The sequence below is a fragment of the Equus przewalskii genome, chromosome 29 (genome assembly GCF_037783145.1).
Source record: "Equus przewalskii isolate Varuska chromosome 29, EquPr2, whole genome shotgun sequence".
Taxonomy (NCBI): Eukaryota; Metazoa; Chordata; class Mammalia; order Perissodactyla; family Equidae; genus Equus; species Equus przewalskii.
In genome coordinates this window covers 46821136-46831498 of record NC_091859.1, presented here as the reverse complement: position 1 = coordinate 46831498, position 10363 = coordinate 46821136, and the positions used below count along the sequence as shown (strand labels likewise).

Sequence of the window (10363 nt, the reverse complement as noted above, 5' to 3'; positions counted from 1 at the left end):
CCAAGGTGAGGAGGTGAGAACTGGGGTATCCCAGTATATGGCGTGTGGGCTGAGGGATTGCGAGGTGGAAACAGTGGGAATGGAGAGGGGAAAGTGTGAGAGGTGTGACTAGCCTGACCAGTGACAGGTTCAATAAAAGTGATGCAGATGCTTTCCTGGGGGAGCTGACTGAGACTGAGAAGAGCTGATAGAAACGACGGCTGACTGTAATCAGGATAAAGATTGACGTGTTCTTCTAACTGACTTCAGTGCCTGTGTGCACAGGTGTGGAGCTGCCCACCTGGAGAGCTGAAGGGAGGCCCACAGTGCTGGCATCTTGTGTCCACAAGGTATGATCCTGTTTCTCACTTGTGGGCTGCTGAGGGCACACATCCATTTCTGCCTTCACAGGATGGGGGTAGACTTGCCCCGACCAGATGTCTGGTTTAGTCTTATCTCCCAGGTGTTCCAGATCCACCTTGTTTTCCAGCTTCATCTTTTACTAACATATCCTTGGACTCAGGTGGCTGTGAATAATTCTCCAGGGGCTTTGCTAGGTTTTAGGTTATCTTCATGAATTCACGTTCTCTCTCTCTCTGCCCCACCCCAGCGCTCACAGTGCAGCTCTGGGTTAGTATTTTACAGTTGCTTTGACCGTCCTCAAGAGCATACCTATATAGTAAAGGTGAGGGAGAGTGTTGTAGTTTGGGGAGATTGCTCAGTAAATAACACCCCCTTTTTCCCCACCCAAGTTTAGAACCAACAAACAGAGAACAGGAATGGCAGGCAGGTGAGAGCAAACTGTCAGCTTAATACCTGACAGAGACGTTGGAGAATGTAGCTTGGTGTGAGATCCAAGGTGGCTACCCAACCCCCAGGTTCAATGCCAGTCTCTTATAAGCCTCACTTAAAACAGCAGAAAATAAGAATCCAGGCAGTTAACAGGACGTCAGCGATTACCAGAGCATTGGCCTCTACAGCTAGGACATTTGGACAAGCCAGTCCCCAGCACCTAACAGTATCTCAGGGAAAAGACTGTCCCAGAGACAAAGACCATGATGAAAACACGGTGTATCTGAGGGAAGGTGAGCAGGTGAGAAATCTTGGTTCAGTTTCACTGGGACTCAAGAATTCCATGCCAGTTTTCAATATCTCCAACTTGTGAATCTAAACTTGGTTGGGAGAAAACTGTGAAGAGGTGGATTAACCCCTGCATTCACTGTAGCTGGAGGGCATCTGTGCACAGCCTCCTCTCGATAGCGTCTGGGAGGTGGTGCCACTTGCCACGGCCTGGAAAGTGGGAGCAGCGGCCGCCCTGCTCCCCAGGCATCCTTGGAGCTGCCTTCTTTCCTCATGCAGCAGGTGCCTGCGCTCGATCCTCTTTCCTCTGTGGGCCTGTTTCTGGCTCCCAAGCCTCCGTTGAGGGTGGGCCCCTCCACTGCATGTGAGCAGGTGTCCTCAGACCCGGGCACTGCCTCCTGGGGGCCTTTCCTTCCCTCCTGCATGCGCCACCTTCCTGAGCTGGGTGCTGCTGCAGGAAGATGTCCTCCCCTGACATCCGCATCCAACCCGGCCAGCTCACGATCTGAGTGTCCTGCCTGGCTCCCCTTTAAAGGACGTCCGCTCAACAAGCGCTGAGCGCGACCAGGGTCAAACCCTGTTCTAGGTGATGGGTAAGAGCCCCCCTCTGAGTCCCCACTTATGCTCAAGCGTTTTATTCACATTTTCGGTGACAGTGGGGCTGCTGGCAGTCTGAGAGGCACCCATGCTCTTACTGCGGCTTCTCTCTGCAGATCCAGAAGGCATCTTCCCCTGGGGAGTCGTCTGAGGATCTTCCAGCCCTTGCCTTTCTGCTTAATAATTTCTTTGAACCTCAGATATTCTTTCTGCCTAATAACAAGACAAGGCCTTTTCTGATTCCCTGTTTGAGTATAGTTCGGTCCAGATGCATTGCCTTTGTTCTTTGATAGCTGTCTAAATGGGCCTTTAGGATCTCGTTGTCCCCTTATTAACTGTCCATCATTGGGCAAAGGCACATACCTGCTTAGGCTTCATGGTGTAAGTCCAAACTCGAGTCAACTGAGGGAAATTATAAGCAGAAAATGCGCAGCATGCCCCATGTCCCAAGCTCTTGTTATCCCTGAGGCCAGGAGTAGACGGGCTGGACGCCTTGTGAAAAGGGCCTCTAGACAGGGATCCAGCACCTGTAATACTGTAAATACTTTTGGGAAAGGATGGCAAGGACCATCCATGTGACTGTGTAGCAGTGGGAGCTTCCTGGGGCCTCCAGAGGGTGCACCCGCTCTGCTTTTGAACTCAGGCCTGCCGAGCTGACTGTCCACTAAGCCACAGGAAGTTGGGAGGGAATTTGTTTCTCCTGTTGTCGTGTCTTCCAGAGGCCAACCTTTCCTTAAGAAAACCCTTCTCAGCCTTTGTTTCCACCTTTCACTGCTCCTCCTGTGATGAGACGAGTCTCAATCTGCTGCTCCTCCTCCACTTCCTGAGTAAGTGATCTCTCCAGACAGCGTTCCGGACACAGGTCCTTTTCTTACCCTCTGTGGCTGCAGTACTTTCACTGTGTGGTTTTCTACCTCCATCTAAGAAAGTGGTGTATTTTCTTTATAATATGGGTGCTATTTATTTTTAGTTATAAATGAAATCTGTCCCCCTTTTACAATGGAAGCTACGTTTAAATCTCAGAAGTATAAAATCATGTCTACAGTGTATTAAACTGACAGATAAGGAGTGCCCTGTGGGGAAAGCACAGCTGGAGTGTAGAGAGACTGGTTAGGGCAGGCTTGTGTGTACAGTGGACGTACGGCAGTGACCTGAAGGAGGCCAGGGAACGAGCCATGCAGGTATCTGGGGGAGGTGCATGTCAACAAGAGGAAATGACTGGTGGCTGGAACAGAGTGAGCAACGGAAAGAGAACGGGAGAGAAGAGAAGAGGAAGTGGAAGTCAGCGGTGGGGCTGGGGATCTGAGGAGGCTTTGATCTGAAAGAAATGGGAAACCATTGGATGGTTTGAGCAGAGGAGTGACCAAGTCTAATTTTTTAACTGGATCACTGACCACGTTCTGAATGCATATTCCTCTCGAGAATCAATAGATCAATCAGGGAAAAAAGTAGTAAGGTGATAAAGCTTTGAACAACGCGATTACCAGTGTTGATCATTCACGTGTAGAGAGAGAGAGATTTAAGAGTTTCTTTAGAGACTTTTAATTTTACATTTCACTGATGACTGATGATATTGAGCAGCTTTGCACTTATTGGTGCTTATTGGCTATTTAGAGCTCCTCTTGTGAAATGGCTGTTTAGGCCAGGTGCCCATTTTTATCGGATTGTCTTTTTGTTATTGGTTCGTAAGAAGATCTTTATACCTTCTGGAACTTCTTTCAGTTTGTCGCTTTCCACTTTATTATTAATGTATTTTGATTAACAGAAGCACTTGATTTCAATAAAATCAAAGTAATCTTTGAAAAAATTGCTTAAAAAATTAAGCTTTAATGAGATGAAATTGATATACAACATTGTTAAAGTGCACATGATGATTTCATATACATATATATTGCAAAATGCTTACCACAATAAAGTTAGTTAACACATCCATCAGTTCACATAGTTACCCTTTTTTGGTGTGTGGCAAAAGCATTTAAAATTTACTTTCTTAGCAATTTTCAAGGTTATGATGCCGTATTGTTCACTGTAGTTACCATGCTGTACATTAGATGCTCAGAAGTCAATCATCTTATAACTGGAAGTTTTTACTGTTTTACATTTCCACCCCCCACCCCCAGCCCCTGGCAACCACCATTATACTCTGTTTCTATGAGTTTGGTTTTTTTTTTTTTTTTTTGGTGAGGAAGATTGGCCCTGAGCTAATATCTGTGCCAATCTTCCTCTATTTTTTTGTATGTGGGACACTGCCACAGCATGGCTTGATGAACGGTGTGTAGGTCTGCACCCAGGATCTGAACCTACAAACGCTGGGCCACCAAAGCAGAGTGCATGAACTTAACTGCTGTGCTACGGGGCTGGCCCCAAGTTTGGCTTTTTTAAATTCTATATATAGGTGAGATCATACAATGTTTGTCTTTCTCTGACTTTTTCCACTTGCCATAATACCATCAAGGTTCACACATGTTGTCATAAAAGGTAAGATGCTCTTCTTTTTTATGGCTGAATAACATCCCATTTTGTACACGTATGTACATACAGGCATACCTTGTTTTACTGAGCTTCACTTTATTGCATTTTGCAGATATTGCATTCTTTTTTTTTTTTTAAAGATTGGCAGCTGAGCTAACAGCTGCTGCCAATCGTTTTTTTTCTTCTTCTTCTTCTCCCCAAAGCCCTCCAGTACATAGTGGTACATTCTAGTTGTAGGTCCTTCTGGTTGCGCTATGTAGGATGGTGCCTCAGCGTGGCCTTATGAGCAGTGCCCTGTCCACGCCCAGGATCCAAACCGGCAAAACCCTGGACAGCTGAAACAGAGCATGCAAACTTAACCACTCAGCCATGGGGCCAGCCCCAGATATTGCATTCTTTACAAGACCCTCCACCAGCAAAAAGATTACAACTCACTGAAAGCTCAGATGATAATTAGTATTTTTTAGCAATAAAGTTTTTTAATTAAGATATGTACTTTTTCTGGATACAATGCTATTGCACACTTAATAGACTACAGTATAGTGTAAACATAACTTTCATATGCACTGGGAAGCCAAAAAATTTGTGTAACTCACTTTGTTGCAATACTCACTTTATTGCAGTGGTCTGGAACCAAACCCACAATATCTCTGAACTACACCTATACAACATTTTCTTTGTCCATTCATCCATTGAAAGATACTGAAATTGTTTCCATGTCTTGGCTATTGTGAATAATGCTGTAATGAGCGGGGGGGCGGGGGGCGGTGCAGATATCTCTTTGAGTTAGTGATTTCGTTTCCTTCAGATATGCGCTCAGAAGTGGGATTGTTGGGTTATATGGTAGTTCTATTTTTAATTTTTTGCAAAACCTGAGTACTGTTTTCCATAGTGGCTGCACCAATTTACATTTCCACCAAAAGCGTACAGGGTTCCCTTTTCGCCACATCCTCACCAACACTTGTTCTCTCTTGTCTTTTTGATATTAGCCATTCAAACAGGTGTGAGGTGGTAGCTCATTGTGGTTTTGATTTGAATTTCCCTAATAACTGGTGATGTTGAGCACTTTTTCATGTACTTGTTGGTCATTTGTATGTCTACTTTGGAATAATGTCTTTTCGGGTCCTTTGCCCATTTTTTAATTGGATTATTTGGGTTTTTTGCTATTGAATTGTATGAGTTCCTCATATATTTTGTATATAAACTCCTTATTAGATATACGGTTTGCAAATATTTTCTCACATTCTGTAGGTTGCCATTTCATTTTGTTGATTGTTTTGCTGTGCAGAAGCTTTTTAGTTTGATGTAGGCCCACTTATTTATTTTTGCTTTTGTTGCTTGTGCTTTTTGTGTCATATCCAAAAATTCGTTGCCAAAACCACTGTTTTCTCGGCCTATGTTTTCTTCCTTAAGTTTTACAGTTTCAGGTTACATTAAGTCTTTTTACATACCTATCAGTAATCACTTTAAAAGTAAATAGACTAAATTCTCCAATCAAAAGACATAGATTGGCAGAATGGATAAAAAAACAAGACCCATCTATATGCTGCCTACAAAAGACTCACTTCAGATGTAAGAACACACAGAGACTGAAAGTGAAGGGATGGAAAAAGATACTCCATGCAAGTGAAAACCAAAAGGAAGCTGAGGTAGCTATGCTTATATTAGACAAAATAGACTTCAAAACAGAGTATAGGGGCTGGCCCCATGGCCAAGTGGTTAAGTTCGCGTGTTCCACTTCAGTGGCCCATGGTTTCGCCAGTTCAGATCCTGGGCATGGACACGGCATCACTCGTCAGGCTGTGTTGAGGCAGCATCCCACATGACAAACTAGGAGAACCCACAACTAAAATATACAACTATGCACTGGGGGGATTTGGGGAGAAAAAGCAAAAAAAAAAAAAAAAAAAGAAAGAAAGATTGGCAAGTTGTTAGCTGAGGTGCCAATCTTTAAAAAAATAAAAAAAAATAAGACAGAGTCTATAATAAAGACAAAGAAGGGAACTGCATGATGATAAAGAGGTCAGTCTAAAAAGAGGATGTAACATTTGTAAATATTTATGCACCCAACATAGGAGCACCTAAATATATAAAGAAAATATTAACAGACCAAAAGGGAGAAATAGACAGCAATACGATAATAGTCGGGGATTTTAATACCTCACTTACATCAATGTATAGATCATCCAGACAGAAAATCAATAAAGAAACATTGGTCTTAAATGACACATTAGACAGGACAGGCTTAATAGATATATACAGAACATTCTATCCAAAAGCAGCAGAATGCACATTTTTGTCAAGTGCACATGGAACAGTCTCCAGAACAGGTCATATGTTAGACCAAAAAACAAGTAAACAAATTTAAAAAGATTGGAATCATATCAAGCATCTTTTCCAACCGCAGTGGTATAAAACTAGAAATTAATTACATGAAGAAAACTGGAAAACTCACAAATATGTGGTGATTAAAAAACATGCAATGGGTCAATGAAGAAATAAGAAAATACCTTGAGACAAATAAAAAAGGAAATACAACACACCCAAACTTATGGAATGCAGCAAAAGCAGTTCTAAGAGGGAATTTCATAGCAATAAATGCTTACCTCAAGAAACAAGAAAAATCTCAAATAAACAACTCAACTTTTAAACCTCAAGGAACTAGAAAAAGAAAAAACAAAGCACAAAGTTAGTAGGAGGAAATAACAAAGATCAGAGCAGAAATAAGTGAATCAAAGCACAAATAACTAAAAAGACAATGGAAAAGATCAGTGAAACCAAGAGCTGTTTCTTTGAAAAGATAAATGAAATTGACAAACGTTTAGCTAGACTCACCAAGAAAAAAAAGAGAAGACTCAAATAAATAAAACCAGAAATGAAGGAGAAGACATTACAACTGATTCCACAGAAATACAAAAGATTGTGAGACTACTATGAACAATTACATGCCAACAAATTGGACTACCTAGAAGAAATGGATAAATTCCTAGGAACATAAAACCTTCCAAGACTGAATCATGAAGAAATGGAAAGTCTAAACAGACCAATTACTAGTAAGGAGATGGAATCAGTAATCAAAAACCTCCCAACAAACAAAAGCCCAGGACCAGATGGCTTCACTGGTAAATTCTATCAAACATTCAAAGAAGAATTCATATCAATCCTTCTTGAACTCTTCCAAAAATAAAAGAGGAGGGAACATTTTCAAACTCATTTTATGAGGCCAGCCTTACCCTGATACTGAAACCAGACAAGGACTCCACAAGAAATAAGCCAATATCCGTGATGAACATAGATGCAAAAATCCTCAACAAAATATTAGCAAACCAAATTCAACAATACCTAAAAAGGATTATACACCATGATCAAGTAGGATTTATTTTAAGGACACAAAGATAGTTCAACATCCACAAATAATGTGATACACTACATTAACAAAGGGACGGATAAAAATCATGTGACCATCTCAATAGATGCAGAAAACGCATTTGACAAAATTAAACATCCGTGTACGATAAAAACTCTCAGCAAAGTGAGTATAGAGGGAACATACCTCAATCTGATAAAAGCCATATATGACAGGCCACAGCTAAGATCATACTCACCGGTGAAAAGCTGAAAGCTGATTCTAAAACTCATGTGGAAACGCTAAGGACCTAGAACAGCCAAAAAACAGCTTTGAAAGAAAAACACACAGTTCGAAGATGTACACTACCTGATTCCAAGACTTATTAGAAGGCTATACATGGTAAGACGGTGTGGTATTGGTGTCAAGATAAACGCATAGATCAAAGGAACAAAACAGGGCTCAAAGGTAGAACTATGCATATATGGACAACTGATTTTCTTCAGAGGAACAAAGGCAGTTCAGTGGAGGAAGGAGTCTTCAACATATGATGCTGGAACAATTGGATATCCATATAACAAAAAAGGAACTTCAATCCAAAGCTCATACCATATACAAAAATTAACTCAAAATGGGTCATCGATAGACCTAAATTTAAAAACAAAAACTCTGAAACTTCTGGAAGAAAACATAAAAGAAAATCTTTGTGGCCTTGGGTTAAACAAAAATTTCTTAGCTATGACACTAAAAACATCTATAAAAGGATACATTGATTACTTGCAATTCAAAATTTAAAATTCCTGTTCTTCAAAAGACACTATTCAGCAAATTAAAAGACAATCCTCTTCTGGCATAAAATATTTACAAAGCATGTATCTGATAAAAGACTTATGTTCAGCATATAAAAAGAACTCTCAAAACTCTTTTAAAAGACAGCAACAAAAAAATTTAAAGAGGTGAAAGACTCGAACAGACCACCAAAGAAGATATATGGATGGCAATGAGCACATGAAAAGATGCTTAACATCACTAGCCATTAGGGAAATGTAAATCAAAACTACATGATTTCTGGATTGGTGAACTCAGGACCACTCGGTTGGTAGAGGGCACAGGAGCGCCATGTCTTTGCCCTATGCATCTCTTCCATTTGGCTATTCCTGAATTGTATCCTTTATAATAAACCAGAAAACAACCCTGAAACAAAACAGCAAATTGAATATCTGTTATGGAATGGGACAAATGAGGAGTTTTGTGATGGTCTTTGATGCTGAATGACTTTTGAAACTGCAGGACTTGATTCTGCCATGGAGGCAGTATTTTGCTATATTAATGACCTTACAATGATAGAATCAACACGGAGGATGCACAAATACCTTGAGAGAAGTCTCTCAGACTTCAGACAGAGGGGCTCTGTCTAGGCTACGACACCCAGGACCAAGTAACTGACAGCTGCAGTAGCCAGAGACTTGCTAACCTCCGTGCTGCAGGCTTGTTGGCTAAAGATGTCCCCACGTACCTTCTTTCAAGATAAATTCCTACACATTTTGTGTCATACACAGTCCAGGAGCTCAAAGCAGTTGCAGGCGTGATGATTAATGTCTCACAACTGCAAGGAAGACAATGTATACAAGGTTTATTGGGAAACTGGTGTTCAGATCACATCTCCTCATGATAAAGAAATTCTGAAATGTATAGGAGACTGTGGACCCCTGGAATGATTCCTGGGATGATAATTTAGTGGATGCCAACCTACTGAAGAGAGATCCTCTGCATTTTCAGGAGATGCATGGAATATCTGAAAAAGATCTGTTTTCACAGGGAATTAAACTCAGAGACCACCTTGAAATTTGTATATACATCTTTTCGTGGGGTTGGATGTCACTGTGTGCAGTTGGCTTTTCAAGTGTTTGGTTTTAAGCTTCCAATTCCATTACCGGAACAAAAAGATCCTGATCCTGACTTGCCGCCATTAAATGCCCAAATCCTCAAGAAGGAGAATCCATGCTGGAACTTTCTCTGAGACTGGCAGAGAAAGAAAATGCCTGGATAGTGCCAGCCACAGATCTTGATGCAGACCAACTGGCAGTGGCAGAACCTCAGGAGAATGGTCATTGGAATGGGTTCAAAGGCAAGAGTTGGCAGCTTTGTTTGGGAGTGGATGTTTGCTTGCCGGGAGGAAAATAAGTGAAGAAATGCTGATGTGAAGGGAGTTTACATGTTAGCCACCACAGTCTCTTCCAAAATTTTGAATCCACTTGCACTTAAAGAAGCATTTCATTTTGAAGAAACATCACCAAGTTTTAAATGGATTGGGAGTAGGGTAAAAGACCTCCTGGAAAATGAGAAAGATGTCCTTTTTGCATTTAAAGCGTCTGTTGGTTTTCTGTGTGGAACTTCACTCTTGGATAAAGATAGGGTGAGTACAGCTTTTGTTGCTAAGATGGTATCTTACCTGGAAACCATGAACATAACATTGAAACAGCAACAACCAAGAAACAACAGAACAACCAAGAAAGAGAACAACCAAGACAGCTATGTGTTGACCTTGTGTTAGCATCTGGCCGAGCATCTTTTTTCTTTTTCTTTTCTTTTCTGTCTTTTTGGTCAGCTGGCTAAACAAACTGTATGAATTTGAAATGAAATGGTCTGAAGGGAAATTATTCAAATTTTTCATAATCCTAGACAAAAGTCATTACATTAAAAGTATTATAGTAACACGTTATTCTTCGTTTAACAGAAACATAACAATAGAAAAGTGAGTTCTCCAATTAAAGTATTATTAAGCTTAGTTCCCTAGTCTTGTAATTGTACATAGCACATTTTTTTAATTCTAGAGTTAGTTGAGGAAATTAATCCATAAAATTGGAAAGAAAATGGCACTGTTCCTAT

The 10363-nt window shown here is 41.0% G+C and overlaps 1 pseudogene; it reads left to right on the top strand.

The window, feature by feature from the left end:
- The first annotated feature begins 8659 nt into the window (after positions 1–8659).
- Positions 8660–10028, top strand: LOC103543988 (glucose 1,6-bisphosphate synthase pseudogene; annotated as a pseudogene).
- The last annotated feature ends 335 nt before the right edge of the window (positions 10029–10363 follow it).